A 15,129-nucleotide genomic window follows, 5' to 3' on the forward strand; every position below is an offset into this window, starting at 1 on the left:
TCACATAGAAGTCGCACTTTGTGATATTTTGGCAAGTTTTTTTCTGAGGAAAGGACAAATAGTACTAGATAGTAGTGCATGGATTTTAATTGATTAAAGTAGTACAATATTTTCGTCAATAAAATCTGTACAAGCCATTAACGTGGTATCACCTGCGCACCGGAAACTAAGAACTTCTGTTCTAGGACTTCCGAGTTCATCCTCACAGAATCAATCGACAAACGGGAAGGAAACGTAAACATAATCCCAGAGTCAACAAACGGGAAGGAAACATAAACATAGTCCCAGAGTCAAGAAACGAGAAAGAAACGTAAACATAGTCCCAGAGTCAAGAAACGAGAAGGAAACGTAAACATAGTAGTGCATGGATTTTAATTGATTAAAGTACAATATTTTCGTCAATAAAATCTGTACAAGCCATTAATGTGGTATCACCTGCGCACTGGAAACTAAGAACTTCAGTTCTAGGACTTTGTGAGTTTATCCTCACAGAATCCTTTTTTTCCGAGCAGTACTCGAACACAACGTGTACTAATGGTTCCGACGGTCCCCCAGAAATGGGCCCTATTAATAATCAAGGGCCCGTTGGAGTGTGCGGCCCCTATTATCTCTGCGAGCAGTCTTGTGGGGATAATGTCAAGGATGAGCGTCTGAAATGAGTATTCGCGTGTGATATTCGCCCTCAAGCGACTTTACAAATTTAGAACGGACACATTTCCAAGGCTGTCTTTGACATTTTAGGGTTTCTCAACTTGCGGGTCGAGGGCCACTCTCTGGTCTTGGCAAACGCATGCTAAAAAGAGTCAATGACACTCCTTAGATCGCAATAATGCACTGCCGGGAATCCCTTCTACCTCTTCTGTGCATCAAAGTGTTCGAAAGGGACCATATCTCATTTTTGTCATTTTGTTGGTTTTCTTTCCTTTTTCAGGAAAACGGGAAAAAAGTGACACAACGATGGAGGAAACGGGTGCAAAATACGAAAATGGTGTACAAGTGTCTGCCATTGGAGCGTTGCTGGAAGGTGCGGTAAATGTCAAGAACCGGAACTGGATCAGGACCCAAACGTGTGACGCTCTCACACAAGCCTTTTATTTTATGGGAACTAGGGAGTCGTGCACGTTAGGTAGCAATCTGGCGTGGAGAGACAGGAAGCCAGAGACGAGATCGATTCCAATTGCCCGAGTTTATATCGGACAGATGGGGTCGATACCAGACAGGACGGGAAAGACAGACAGGATAGATAATGAAACAGGATATTGAAAATAAACAGGACAAAACAAAAACTGGAAACCGATATTAAACAGTAGAAAATGAACGGTAACAATACCGGACAGGGAATACCAACAGGAAAAAAGGACCAAGTCCGAACCCGTCTTGCAGGGCAGAGGTTCATTGACGGACTGACAAACGAAGAATGAGAGCACTGAGCTTAAATAGACAGAAAGCCAATCTGTTAATGAGCCGCAGCTGGCGCCACAAAAAGGAAAATTTAGGCTAGAATAAAACCTTCTAGTTCTGTGTTTAAAGTATTTCTTTTGCACTTTTGGTTATGCTAGGCTTACGGGTTGTAGCACCTCCTCCGTCCTGTCTTTTTTTCTTTTTGTCCTTCTATTTATTTTTTTTATTTTTTTTTTCTTTCTTGTTCCTTTCCTTTTTTTTTACTTTTTACTTTCTCGTCCATTTAATTTTTTTTATTTTTGTGAGCTTCTACTTCTTTTTATGTTTTTTCTTTCTTGTCCTTCCGTATATATAATATTTTTTTCCCTTGTTCCCTTTACTTTCTTGTCCTTTAACATTTTTACTTTTTTTGTTTCCTGTCCTTTTACGTGTTTTTCTCTTTTTTCCTTTAACTTTAGATTATGTCTTTCCTTTCTTGTCCTTTTACATTTTTTCTTTTTGTCTCCTTTTACTCCATTTTATGTGTTTTTTAATGTGTTTATGTGTTTTTCTTGTCCTTTTATTTTTAGTTTTCTTTCCTTACTTGTCCTTTCACGTCCCCCCTATTTCATCCTTTTACATTTTCTTGACTGTCTTTTCCTGTAACATTTGTACTTTTTTGTTTCTTGTCCTTTTACATGTTTTTCTCTCTTTTATCATAGTACTTTATATTAGGTCTTTGCTTTCTTGTCCTTTAACATTTTTTACATATTTTTTCTGTCTTGTCCTTTTGCTCAATTTTTATGTTTTCCTTTCTTGTCCGTTTTTTTTTACTCTCCTGTCCCTTTACCTTCTCCCCTTTCTCCTCCTCTAGCATTTTTATTCCTCCCTTGTCCTTGGAAATTATTGTTCCCTTTCTTGTTTTTTTATTTTATTTTTTTCCTTTCTTGTGTTTTTTTCCTTTACATTCTTTTTTGTCCTTTTCCTTTTTTTCCCTTCTTGTCCTTTGTCATGTTTTCCTTTCTTGTCCTCTCACATGGTTTTCCCATCCGTGACCTTTTTCCTTTCTTGTCCTTTTACTTTTCGGCCATGTTTTTTCCCCTTTTTTCCCCCATTTCCATTTTCCATCGCCGCCGTCCGATTGAAGTCGGCCGAATATCTCCATTAGTATTGTCGGCGTTTCCCGGGAGAGCAGAGTGCAGCGATTTTCCGGCCTTTCGGGATCGCAGGGAGAAGAAAAACAGCTCAGTGCCCTCCTCAAAGAGAAGGATGTCCTCTTTGAGGCCTGGTTAAAATACAAGAGCTCGGGCTCGCGATTCTCTTCAAGTACCGCTTCATTCCAAGTGTTTCACCGAACAAGTTCCCTTCTTCAGAAGACGAGAGGGAGAAAGGGAGTGAGAGGAAAACAAGGAAAAAGAGAGAGAATAAGGAAAGAGAGGCATAAAGAAGAAAGGATAAGAGAGAAAGAGAGAGAACGCTCGATGGAGAAAAAAAATGGAGAAGCGAGAGGGTGAGAAAGAAAGAGAGAGGGAGAAAGATAGATAGAAAAGAGCGTAAGAGAGAGAAAAAAGAGAGAGAGCAAAAGAAAAAGAGAAACTGAGAGAGATAGTGGTGGGAGGGAGTTAAAAGGGGAAAAGGGAAAAAGAGAGAGACTAGTAGAGAAACAATGAAAGAGAGGGATAAAGAATAAAGGATAAGAAAGATAGAGAAAACTCGATGGAGAAAAAAAATGGAGAAAGTGAGAAGGTGAGAAAGAAAGAAAGGGGAGAATGATAGAAAGATAGAAAGAGTAAGAGTGTAGAGAGGGAGAGTAAGAGCATAAGAGAAAGAAAAAAAGAGAGTAAGAGAGAGTAAGAGTGTAAGAGAGAGAAACAAAGATAAAGCAAAAGAAAGAGAGAAACAGAGAGAGAAGGTGGTGGGAGGGAGTGAGAGGGGAAAAGGGAAAAAGAGAGAGAGTAGTAGAGGAATAATGAAAGAGAGGGATAAAAAAGAAAGAATAAGTGAGATGTGTGATGGAGAAAGATGAAGAATGCTCGATCGAGAAAAAAATGGAGAAAGCGAGAGGGTGAGAAAGAAAGAGGGAGAAAGATAGAAAGAGAAAAAGAGTGAGAGTGTAGAGAGGGAGAGTAAGAGCATAAGAGAAAGAAAAAAGAGAGAGAGAGATTGTGTAAGCAAGAGAGTAAGACTGTAAGAGAGAGAAAAAAGAGAGAGAGTAGTAGAGGAATAACGAAAGAGAGAGCTAAAGAAGAAATAATAAGAGATAGTGACGGAGAAAGATAAAGAACGCTCAATAGAGAAATGAAATGGAGAAAGAGAGTAAGAAAGATAGAAGGAGAGAAAGAGTAAGAGTGTAGAGAGGGAGAGTAAGAGCGTAAGAGAAAGAAAAAAAAAGTGAGAGAAAAGAGAGAAAGCAAAAGAAAGATAACGAGAGAGAGAGAGAGAGAGAGAGAGAGAAAAGAGAGAGGGACTAGTGGAGAAACAAAAGAGAGAAAGATATAGAAAGAAACAATAGAGATGAATAGTGAAATAAATGTGAAAGGAGAAAAAGAGAAGGGAGAAGGGGGAGAGGCCCAGGGGAAAAAAAAAAAAGAAAGAGCGATTTGATTGGGTGTGTGGTAGGAATGGGCGGAGCTGTACACAGCACAGGACGCGCAGACTCCTCCTCCTCGCCCGGTGCCAAGGAATAAAGTAACAAACAAAAATCTGGGTCACTAAACAAATAACACATACAAGCAAAAACTGAACCTGACCAAATCCGAACGGGAACGAAAATACAAACCCCAAATGTCGAAGCAAGGAATAAAGTAACAAACAAAAACTGGGTCACTCAACAAATAACACATACAAGCAAAAACCCTCTCTCCGTTCTGGTCCTGACAAAAATGTTGAATCAATCCGGTTTCTATTCACGGTTGTGTCTCACATGTTGTTGATTTTTTTTTTTTTTATCGCTAAGTTTGAAGTCAGAAATAAGGCAATATGTCAAAATGTTCCCGGGGGCGGGGAGGGGGGTCAATACTTTTGCAAGGCACCGCAGCTCTTGAAGTTCTGACAAACGAAATGAAATCTTGACCTGATGAGTCCCTGGGCCTGACGTGCCATGTCATTCTCCACGTTTGGCGGGTCATGTGAAGGGCGTCTCGTCTATTTTCATTTTTGACGTGGAATCAAAGTCGACTCGACACGGAAGACGAGACTGAACCCTTGCGTAGGGGGAGAGGGGAGGGGTGCTCGCCACCGCTGCAAGAAATGTACTGTAAAAAATAGAAAGCGCATTTTTTAACACGTTGTACTCAATGTTTCCTCTAAGCTGCGTGTGTGCACGCAATTAGCATTTCCGCGCACAAGAAAATCTAGCCGGCTCACAAAAATCAGGGCTCGAATTTGCTAATTAAGAAGCGAATTAAGTCAAAGTTACAGTGCATGAAGGTTAAAATACACGGGTTCCCCTGACGTTGTGTCCTAAATGCGGTATTTTGAAGTCGAGTCGAAGTAGAACCAAGTTGAGTAAAGTTAGTAGAGTTTTTCGAGAACCGGCTTCTTCGGCTCGGCTCACTAAAAGGAACCGGCTCTTTCGGGTCCTAAACGGCTCTTCGGGTTGTTTTTGCTTCTTTCATCCCAACATGACCAACTATAATGTAAAACTATGCACAAAATGACTTAAAAGAAGGGGGGAATAGAACACAAAAGAAAAAAATACCAAAATGAAAAAGCAGTGAAACGCTGAGAAAAAAAAGAAACAAAAGGAAGAGAAAAAAGAAGGAAAAATTTAGAAAAAAGCCACAAAAGAATGAAACAAAATATAAAAAGTAGAGAACAAAAAGAAAAAAGTAACAGCTAGGAAAAATAAAAACAATGAGATTTTTTTAAAGGAATTTTTTCTAAAAAGTAGAAAAAAACACGGAAAAAAGAAGAAAAAGTTTGTGTTGCATTCAAATAAGTTCCAATGATATCAAGTCAATCTTGTTGCCAACATTGTACTGGACATGTTTGCTGATGACTTAGTTGCCACACTTGGGATTGCTGTTGCTCACTGTTGTTTCAAGCGTTGCTCACCCACTTTGTGTGAACGCTCAGACCCGTAAGGAAAATTAGAGGGAATATTGGTTGTACCGTGTTCTCACGATTATAAGTCTTGGATTTTCATCCAATTCTGCAGTGTCTCATGTCAATCCGAGGACCCAGACTAGTCCGGGATTGGGTCACAGATTGGAGCCTTGGCCGAGATTGAAAACATTTTTAGGTGAAATCGGATATTTTTGTGATATCGTTCCCATTCCCAACTTAATTCCACATGCATGCGATCTACTGTGATTTGTATTCCTTATCCCGTGTTCGCCACAAATTTCCCCCAAACCGGAAAGGACACACGCCATGCATTGTTTGCGGAAGCACTCATGGATGCTAACGCTTTAGCCCACAGGTGTCAAAGAGGCGGCCCGCGGGCCAGATCAGGCCTGCCAGTGGGTTGAATCCGGCCCGCGAGACACCACTCAGAGAAGCGCAAGAGAAAAACAAGCTGCAGGTTGAAATAGGTCAACTTGATGTAGCCAAAGCCAGCTGCCTCGCACAAAGACACTGTACTTGTATTTCTCTTTCTCTCTCTCTCTCTTTTTTTCCCCATTCTTTCTTTCTTTCTCTCTTTCTTTCCTTCTCTCTTTCCTTCTCTATTTCTTTCTTTCTTTCCTTCTCTCTTTCTTTTTTTCTTTCCTTCTCTCTCTCTTTCTTTCTTTCTTTTCCACCCTTTTTTCCCACTCTCTGTCTCTTTCACTCTCTGTGTCTCTCTTTTTCTCTTCCTTTGTTGCTCTTTGTCTCTTTCTCTCTGTGTCTTTTAACCTCTTTTGCTCTAACTTCCTTTTACCCTTTTCCCTCTTCTCTTTCTCTTCCTACCCTTTGTGCCTTCTTTTCTCTTTTCTCTCCTTCTGTCTTTCTATTTCTCTTTGGTTTTCTTTCTTCCTCTTACTTTCTTTTCCCCCTCTCTCACGACTTTTTATCTCTTTTGTTTCTCACGCTCTCTCCCTCTCTCTCTTTTTCTTTCTTTGTCCCGCCCTCTCTCCTTTTCCCTCCCTCTTTCTCTTATTTCTTTAGTTCTCTTACTTCTTTCTCTTTAATCTACTAGTCCGGCCCCCGAGAGAATGTTTGTTCTATGGTGTGGCCCCCGAGTTCAAATGAGTTTGACACCCCTGCTTTAGCCTATCTAGCGATGTCAAGTCATGTTTATGTGTTTGGCCCTTATTCACAAGAAGTCTCAAAGGACTGTACACACTACAGATGTCTTTTGCTTGATTTTTCTTTTCAGCTAAATATTTTGATGATTTTATTTCTTCCAAAATAATACTTTTGTGTAACACGCACCCCTAATTTCTGATTGAAAATAGGTATAGAATTTGGTTTTACAATGAAGTTATATACTATTTTATATGCTGTTTAATTCCACTTATACTCAAAATACTTGTCCTAAGTTTGACCTCAGCCTTGAGTGGAACTTATTTAGAAGGATGTCGTAAAACGCCTGTGCTTTGGAATGTGTTTTTTAATATTCTGAAATCTTCTTGGATCCCATTCCTACTTTGAACTTTTCCACATCTTTATCCTGAAAATTGCCTGGTGTGTTCTCCGGTCTTCACATTGCTGTATGTTTTCCCTTCACAGGACTCTGAAATCAAATGACACCCAAGTCATTTAGGTTGACGTTGGATCGTTCAGAAGTCACCGGGGAACTTCTGGAGTCACTTGACTGAGCTGAGAATACAGGGGGCCAATATTTTTGCAACACTTACCTTAAATCGGTCCCACTTCATGATTATATCTCGATTGTTTGAAAATATTTTCATTTTTTGGCAGTGACAGTGAGAAATGTGTAAATATTCCGAAATCTTCTTGGATCCCATTCCTACTTCGAAATTTTCCACAACTTCATCCCGAAACTTGCCTGGTGTGTTCTCCGGTCTTCACATTGCTGTATGTTTTCCCTTCACAGGACTGAAATATTTTCATTTTGAAGCCTGAAGTATGGCAATGTGACAAAAGCATGGATATAACTCAATTTCCCACAGCAGATATAGGAACAGGTAACCCCTTTTTTTGCGGGGGATATGATGCGGACCCAGCCGCAGGAAACAATCTGCCGTACGGAACGACCTTATAAAAATACTTCCTCCCTCCAAAACTTGTTTTCTCTTTCTATAAAGAAAGGGCAAAAGAGTTCTTCCGGTTTACTGTAGGAATAAAACCTCCAGCCAAAGGGACATCTTAAAAGAGCTCACCGTTGATGAGTCATTGGGATTTTCTGAGAAATGTGTCAGATTCAAGCGTATCCTTAAGTGGCCATTTGGAGAGAACCAGTTCACAGCCCTAAAAAATTTGCATTTGTGTATTTTTTATTTTAGACATTATGAAAGAGTTGTAAATGTTTGACTTCACTGTGATGTGATTTTAAGGTTCTGTTGATACAAAATCATGCATGGACTTCCTCTCTCAAAAGCTTGTTCTCTCTTTCTATAAAGTAAGGGCAAAAGAGTTCTTCCGGTTTACTGTAGCAATAAAACCTTAGCTCAAGCCCAACGGACATCTGAAGAGTTCACCGTTGATGAGTCATTGGGATTTTCTAAAAAATGTGTCAGATTTAAGCGTATCCATAAGTGGCCATTTGGACACAACCACAGCCCCAAAAACTTTGCATTTCTGTATTTTTTTATGTTAGACATTATGAAAGAGTTGTAAATGTTTGACTTCACTGTGATGTGATTTTAAGGTTCTGTTGATACAAAATCATGCATGGACTTCCTCCCTCAAAAACTTGTTTTCCCTTTCTATAAAGAAAGGGCAAAAGAGTTATTTCGGTTTACTGTAGCAATAAAACCTTAGCTCCAGCCAAACGGCCATCTGGAAATAGCTCACAGTATATGAGTCATTGGGATTTTCTAAGAAATTTGTCAGATTTAAGCGTATCCATGAGTGGCCATTTGGAGACAACCACTGCCCTAAAAACTTTGCGTTTGTGTATTTTTTTAATTTTAGACATTATGAAGAGTTGCTTGTACGTGTTATTTGTTTAGTGACCCAGTTTTTGTTTGTTACTTTATTCTTTGCTTCGACATTTGGGGTTTGTATTTTTGTTCCCGTTCGGATTTTGTCAGGTACTTTTTTTGCTTGTACGTGTTATTTGTTGAGTGACCCAGTATTAGTTTGTTACTTTGTTCCTGGCTTCGACATTTCGGGTCCGTTTTTTTTGTTCCGGTTCGGATTTCATCAGGTTCTGTGTTTACTTGGACGTGTTATTTGTTGAGTGACCCAGTTTTTTGTTTGTTACTTTATTCCTTGCTTCGACTTTTGGGGTTTATTTTTTTTCTTCTGGTTCGGATTTTGTCAAGTTCGGTTTATGCTAGTACGTGTTATTTGTTGAGTGACCCAGTTTTTTGTTTGTTACTTTATTCCTTGCTTTGACATTTTGGGTTTGTTTTTTTTGCTCTGGTTCAGATTTAGTCAGGCTTGGTTTTTGCTTGTACGTGTTATTTGTTTAGTGACCCCGTTTTTTGTTTGTTACTTTATTCCTTGCTTCGACATTTCGGGTTTGTTTTTTTCTTCTGGTTTGGATTTTGTCAGGTTCAGTTTTTGCTTGTACGTGTTATCTCTTGAGTGACCCAGTTTTTGGTTTGTTACTTTGTTTTTTGCTTCGACATTTCGGGTTTGTTTTTTGTTCTGGTCCAGATTTCGTCAGGTTTGATGTTTGCTCATACATGTTATTTGTTTAGTGACCCAGATTTTGGTTTGTTACTTTGTTCCTGGTTGTGTCATTTAATATATTATTTTAATATATTCTCTGTTCCATATTCAATCACTTAGGTCCACCTGAGAACACGTGACAGGGCCGGGGCCATATTTTAACCGTACGACAATACGCAAACTACATCGACGGTACGGCATCAAGCACCGCGCAATTAGCATAGCGACGTAGCCACGCCAGGGTCCTAATGGGCGCCGAGTGGGCGGAGGAGGGGGTCGCGGTTTTCGCAACGCCGTCACGAGGGTTTAACAACGGCAAATTGAGAGATAACACATAAACGCGAGCGCGTAAAAGTAATTGGCGCGAAAGGGCAGCATGCTAGAGTGTGATTGGAATACATGCGACTTAAGTAATGGAGCGTGGCCGGGAAAGTGGGCAAAGTGCGGCGGGATTTAGAGGGCATCGGCAAGGAGACGAGTCTTGCCGGATGAACTTTGACTAAGCTTCATTTGTTCTGCTAATCATGGCGGTGACTGTGAAATCTTCGGGGTTAAGACACTCCTCGTCTTTCTTAACCTTAGTTTTCCACCCTCACCTTTTTCCAGCGTCTTGCGTTATGAAGTTTGTTTTTTTGCTTTCTGGTTCTGACAATTTGTTACTTTGTGTTTGTGATGAACAGGGTTGGGTAGGATTACTTTAACTGGATTACTTTTGGATGACTCCAATAGCAAATATGCTCATAAAAGACAAAAGAAACTCAATAGGAATCAAATGACTCACAACACGTGGTAAGCTTCCTCTCCTGGCATGGGGAGAACATGCAAACTCTGCACAGGAGGTTCGATCTCATGACCTCAGAACTGTGCCTCAGACATGCTAACCACTGCCCCGCCGTGCTTCCCCGCTTGAATTTTAATGTTTTTGAAGTCGGGAAAATTTTGGGGTGAAGTGCTTGGAATCGTTGCCATCGGCGTGTTTCCTAACAGTAGGACTCGGCAGACCACGCTTTTAAATGAAGAATTTTTTTCTAAAAGTGCGTAAAAATGACGCCGACGGTGGCTCCGGTCACCATTATCAAGCGGTCATGTGAAGTGCATGTTTTTGGAATGTGGAAGGAAACCGGAGTCCCGCGCAAGCACGGGGAGAACATGCAAACTCTGCACAGGAGGTTCGATCTCATGACCTCAGAACTGTGCCTCAGACATGCTAACCACTGCCCCGCCGTACTTCCCCGCTTGAATTTTAATGTTTTTGAAGTCGGGAAAATTTTGGGGTGAAGTGCTTGGAATCGTTGCCATCAACGTGTTTCCTGACAGTCGGAATCGGCAGACCACGCTTTTAAATGAAGATTTTTTTTTCTAAGAGTGCATAAAAATGACGCCGATGGTGGCTCCGGTCACCATTATCAAGCGGTCATGTGAAGTGCATGTTTTTGGAATGTGGAAGGAAACCGGAGTCCCGCGCAAGCACGGGGAGAACATGCAAACTCTGCACAGGAAGTTCGATCTCATGACCTCAGAACTGCGCCGCACACACGCTAACCACTGCTCCAACGTGCTGCCCCGCTTGAATTTTAATGTTGTGTTTTTGAAGTCGGGAAAATTTTGGGGTGAAGTGCTTGGAATCGTTGCCATCGACGTGTTTCCTGACAGTAGGAATCGGCAGACCACGCTTTTAAATGAAGATTTTTTTTCTAAATTACTCGTAATTCGAGTCAGGAGGAGCTTGCATACTATAGAAGAATATTCTTAAATACGGAACGCAATTCTTCTCCATGGTCACCAGGGGGCATCTCCATATCTCGGAATCCAAATTGCAGGCTTTCTTTTCTGGAACGGGAAGGAGTAAAAGCAATTTAGCGCCGGTTCCTGGAAATGGCTCCCTTGTCCCCCGAAAATAAGTACAAAAATGGTGACCCTCCCCAAAAAGTTTAGAGGACAGAGCAAAACTCGTTTTGGAGTATTGCGTAAATGGACCCTGGAAAATGAGATTTGGGGCCCCTATTACTACTTCATTTCTATACTTACTCCAGGGGTGGGCTATTAAGACAACTTTCCTCAATTTGCATGGCAGCATTGAAAATAAACGACTTTTGAAAAACTAAACTAAAACGGGGGGCCCCGAGATTGATCCCTGTGGGACACCATATGATGGCAGAGAACCTAGCATTAGAAAGTGTCATGGTTGCCATGGCGCCCAATTGGCCCTGCCCGTGTGGCGCCAGCTGCAGCTCGTTGACAGATTGGCTTTCCTTCTATTCAAGCTCAGTGCTCTCACTCTTCCTTTGTCAGTCTGTCAACAAACCTTTGCACCCGCAAGACGCGGGTTTTGACTCGGTCCTGTTTCCTGTTGGTATTCCCTGTCCGGTATGGTTCCTGTTTATTTTTGTCCTGTGTAATATTGGTTTCCAGTTTTGTTCCTGTCTAGTTTGACCTGTTAAATTTCGATATCCTGTTTTTGTTCTCGTTTATTTTGTCCTGTTTAATATCATTTTCCAGTTTTGTTCTCGTCTATCTTGTCCTCTTTGATTTCGATATCCAGTTTTGATATCAATCCTGTCCGTCCCGTCCTGTCCGATATCTGCTCGGACAATTGGTATCGATCTCGTCGGTCTCTGTCTTCCTGTCCTTCCATGCCAGACCCGCTTCCTAGCGTGCATGACTCCCCATTTCCCGTGAAATAAAAGGCTGGTGTGAGAAACGTCACGCGTTTGGGTCCTGATCCTGTTCCGGTTCTTGACAGTAAGTCATATTTATGAGGACATTTCAATTCACATTTTTCACATCTTTTCATTTTAAGAACTTCTCCACCCCAGGACCACCTTCTCAAGTTTCTTTCCCAGGAGGACAGAGCAAAACTCGTTTCGGAGTATCGCGTAAATGGACCCTGGTAGAGGACGAGCAGGACCGGCCCGCATCTTCACGGGGCCCGGAGCAAAATGAGATTTGGGGCCCCTATTACTTCTTCATTTCTATACTTACTCCAGGGGTTGGCTACTATTTGGAGTTGGGGGCTGCATGTCTCATCAAATTAGACTAAAGAGTTCATATATTTAGCTTAAATTTTTGTATTTTCATGTTTGTTTGACTTGAAATCTGTTCAGAGTGTCCAAATGGTTTCCTATTTGACATTTTTCGTAGATTTGTAAATATTTGAATAAATATTTCGTGTTTTTTTTCAGGGTCTCTCTCTCTTTCTTTTTGAACTAAATGATTTGACTAGGGATGGAAAAAAATCCTTTACATGGACAACTCTCTCTCTCTCTCTCTCTCTCTCTCTCTCTCTTTCTCTATCTATCTATCTATCTATCTATTTGTCTATGGTATTAATGGAATCTATGGTATTTATGGTATATATGGTACCTATGTATCTATGGTTTCGATATGACAGATGGTATCGATGATCTCGATGGTACAGATGGTATCGATGGTATCTATCTATCTATCTATCCGTCTATCTATTTAGACATCGAGACATCTATCTAGACATCTATCTATCTATCTATCTGTCTATGGTATTAATGGAATCAATGGCATTTATGGTTTATATGGTATCTATGTATCTAAGGTTTCGATATAATAGATGGTATCGATGATCTCGATGGTACAGATGGTATCGATGATATCGATGGTGTCGATGGTATCTATCTATCTATCTATGGTATTAATGGAATCTATGGTATTTATGGTATCTATGGTATCCATGGTATCTATGGTTTCTATGGTATAGATGGTATCGAAGATCTCGATGGTACAGAGGGTATCGATGGTATCTATGGTGTATATCTATGGTATTGATGGTATAGACAGTATCGATTATATCAATGGTATCAATGGTTTCTATCTATCTATCTATCTATCTATCTATCTATCTATCTGTCTATGGTATTAATGGAATCCATGGTATTTATGGTATATATGGTATCTATGTATCTATGGTTTCGATATGACAGATGGTATCGATGATCTCCATGGTACAGATGGTATCGATGGTCTCTATCTATCTATCTATCTATCTATCTCTCTATGGTATTAATGGAATCCATCCATGGTATATATCGATGGTATCTATGGTATATATCTATGGTATCAATGGTATAGATGCTATCGATGGTATCCATCCATTTATTTACCTATCTATGGTATCTTTATATGATATCTATGATATCTATCTATGATATCTATGATATCTATCTACCTATCTATCTATCTATCTATCTATGGTATTAATGGAATCTATGGTATTTATGGTATCTATGGTTTCTATGGTATAGATGGTATCAAAGATCTCGATGGTACAGAGGGTATCGATGATATCTATGGTATTTATCCATGGTATCAATGGTATTGATGGTATAGACGGTATTGATTATATCGATGGTATCAATGGTATCAATGGTATCTATTTAGCTATCTATCTATCTATCTATCTAAATAGGACTTTAGGTCCCTGTTTTAAGCACTATATTAGTTATTTAGTTTTCAAGTATTACTGAAGTTTTTATAGTATTTCTGAAGTCCGAAATGCTTGGATTTGAAGGTTGTGTTTTCAAGGCCAGAAAAATACTTGAATTTGGGGTGAAGTGCTTAAAAATGCCTGAAAAAGGTTTCCATTTACTTTGTTCCTGCCAGTCTGACTCAATAGATCAGGCATTAAATTAGGAACATTTGTGCGTAAAAATGACGCCGATGGTGGCTCTTTGTTATCAAGTTGTCACGTGAGGCGTCACTGCCCTCTACTGGTCGCATCCAAGAGGACGGGTGCGTAAGATTGGGTATTCTGGCTCTTCCGGATCCCTCGCTTTCGGATGGATAGATAGATAGATAGATAGATGTCTAGATAGATAGATAGATAGATAGATGTCTAGATAGATAGATGTCTAGATGTCTAGATGTCTAGATAGATAGATAGATAGATAGATAGATAGATAGATAGATAGATAGATAGATAGATAGATAGATAGATAGATAGATAGATAGATAGATAGATAGATAGATAGATAGATAGATAGATAGATAGATAGATCAGATACCATAGATATCATATAAAGATACCATAGATAGGTTGATAGCTAGATCAGATACCATAGATATCATATAAAGATACCATAGATAGGTTGATAGATGGATTGATACCATCGATACCATAGATATATACCATAGATAGCATCTATACCATCGATACCATAGATATATACCATAGATACCATCGATACCATAGATATATACCATAGATACCATCGATAGATACCATGGATGGATTCCATTAATACCATAGATAGATAGATAGATAGATAGATAGATAGATAGATAGATAGATAGATAGATAGATAGATAGATAGATAGATAGATAGATAGATAGATAGATAGATAGATAGATAGATAGATAGATAGATAGATGGATGGATGGATGTCTGGATAGAGAAATAGATAGATAGATAGATAGATAGATAGATAGATAGATAGATAGATAGATAGATAGATAGAAAAGAAAGAGAGAATCCCTGAAAAAACACAAAATATTTATTCAAATATTTACAAATCTATGAAAAATGTCAAATAGGAAACCATTTTGACACTCTGAACAGATTTAAAGTAAAAAAAACATGAAAATACAAAAATTTAAACTAGATATATGAACTCTCTAGTCCTGTAAATAAATGATCAAATGAATAAAACATATTTACAATTCTATTTTTCAACAATTTGCTCACAGATCCTCTGAAAAACACGTATAATGACAGCCGGGGAGAGGGAAGGGACACACTGCCCCCCTCAGGTGAGATCGGGTATAGCAGAGAGGCTTACGGGCAACCCACTCTCTTTTCTAATCTATTTGATGATTTATTTACTTTAGTCGTCATTGACACGTGATTGAGAAATGGATTTGAATACCAGACGTTTCTCTCAAATGGGAAGCTCAATTTTGCCTTTTGGACCCCTTTCTGTAAGTCTACGGAGCATTGGAACTTAAGACCCTTAGCTCACACGTGACCTAACCACGTGACGACACCATGACGGACG

The 15,129-nt window shown here is 39.7% G+C and overlaps 1 long non-coding RNA gene across 1 annotated transcript; it reads left to right on the forward strand.

Moving 5' to 3' along the window:
- The first annotated feature begins 930 nt into the window (after positions 1-930).
- Positions 931-8,261, forward strand: LOC148348717 (uncharacterized). The gene is made up of 2 exons (XR_015847714.1): positions 931-1,024; positions 7,033-8,261. It is a non-coding gene; the product is annotated as an uncharacterized LOC148348717 (long non-coding RNA).
- The last annotated feature ends 6,868 nt before the right edge of the window (positions 8,262-15,129 follow it).

The sequence above is a fragment of the Urocampus carinirostris genome, chromosome 18 (genome assembly GCF_059441175.1).
Source record: "Urocampus carinirostris isolate Australia breed hairy pipefish chromosome 18, RoL_Ucar_1.0, whole genome shotgun sequence".
In the NCBI taxonomy this organism is placed as follows: domain Eukaryota; kingdom Metazoa; phylum Chordata; class Actinopteri; order Syngnathiformes; family Syngnathidae; genus Urocampus; species Urocampus carinirostris.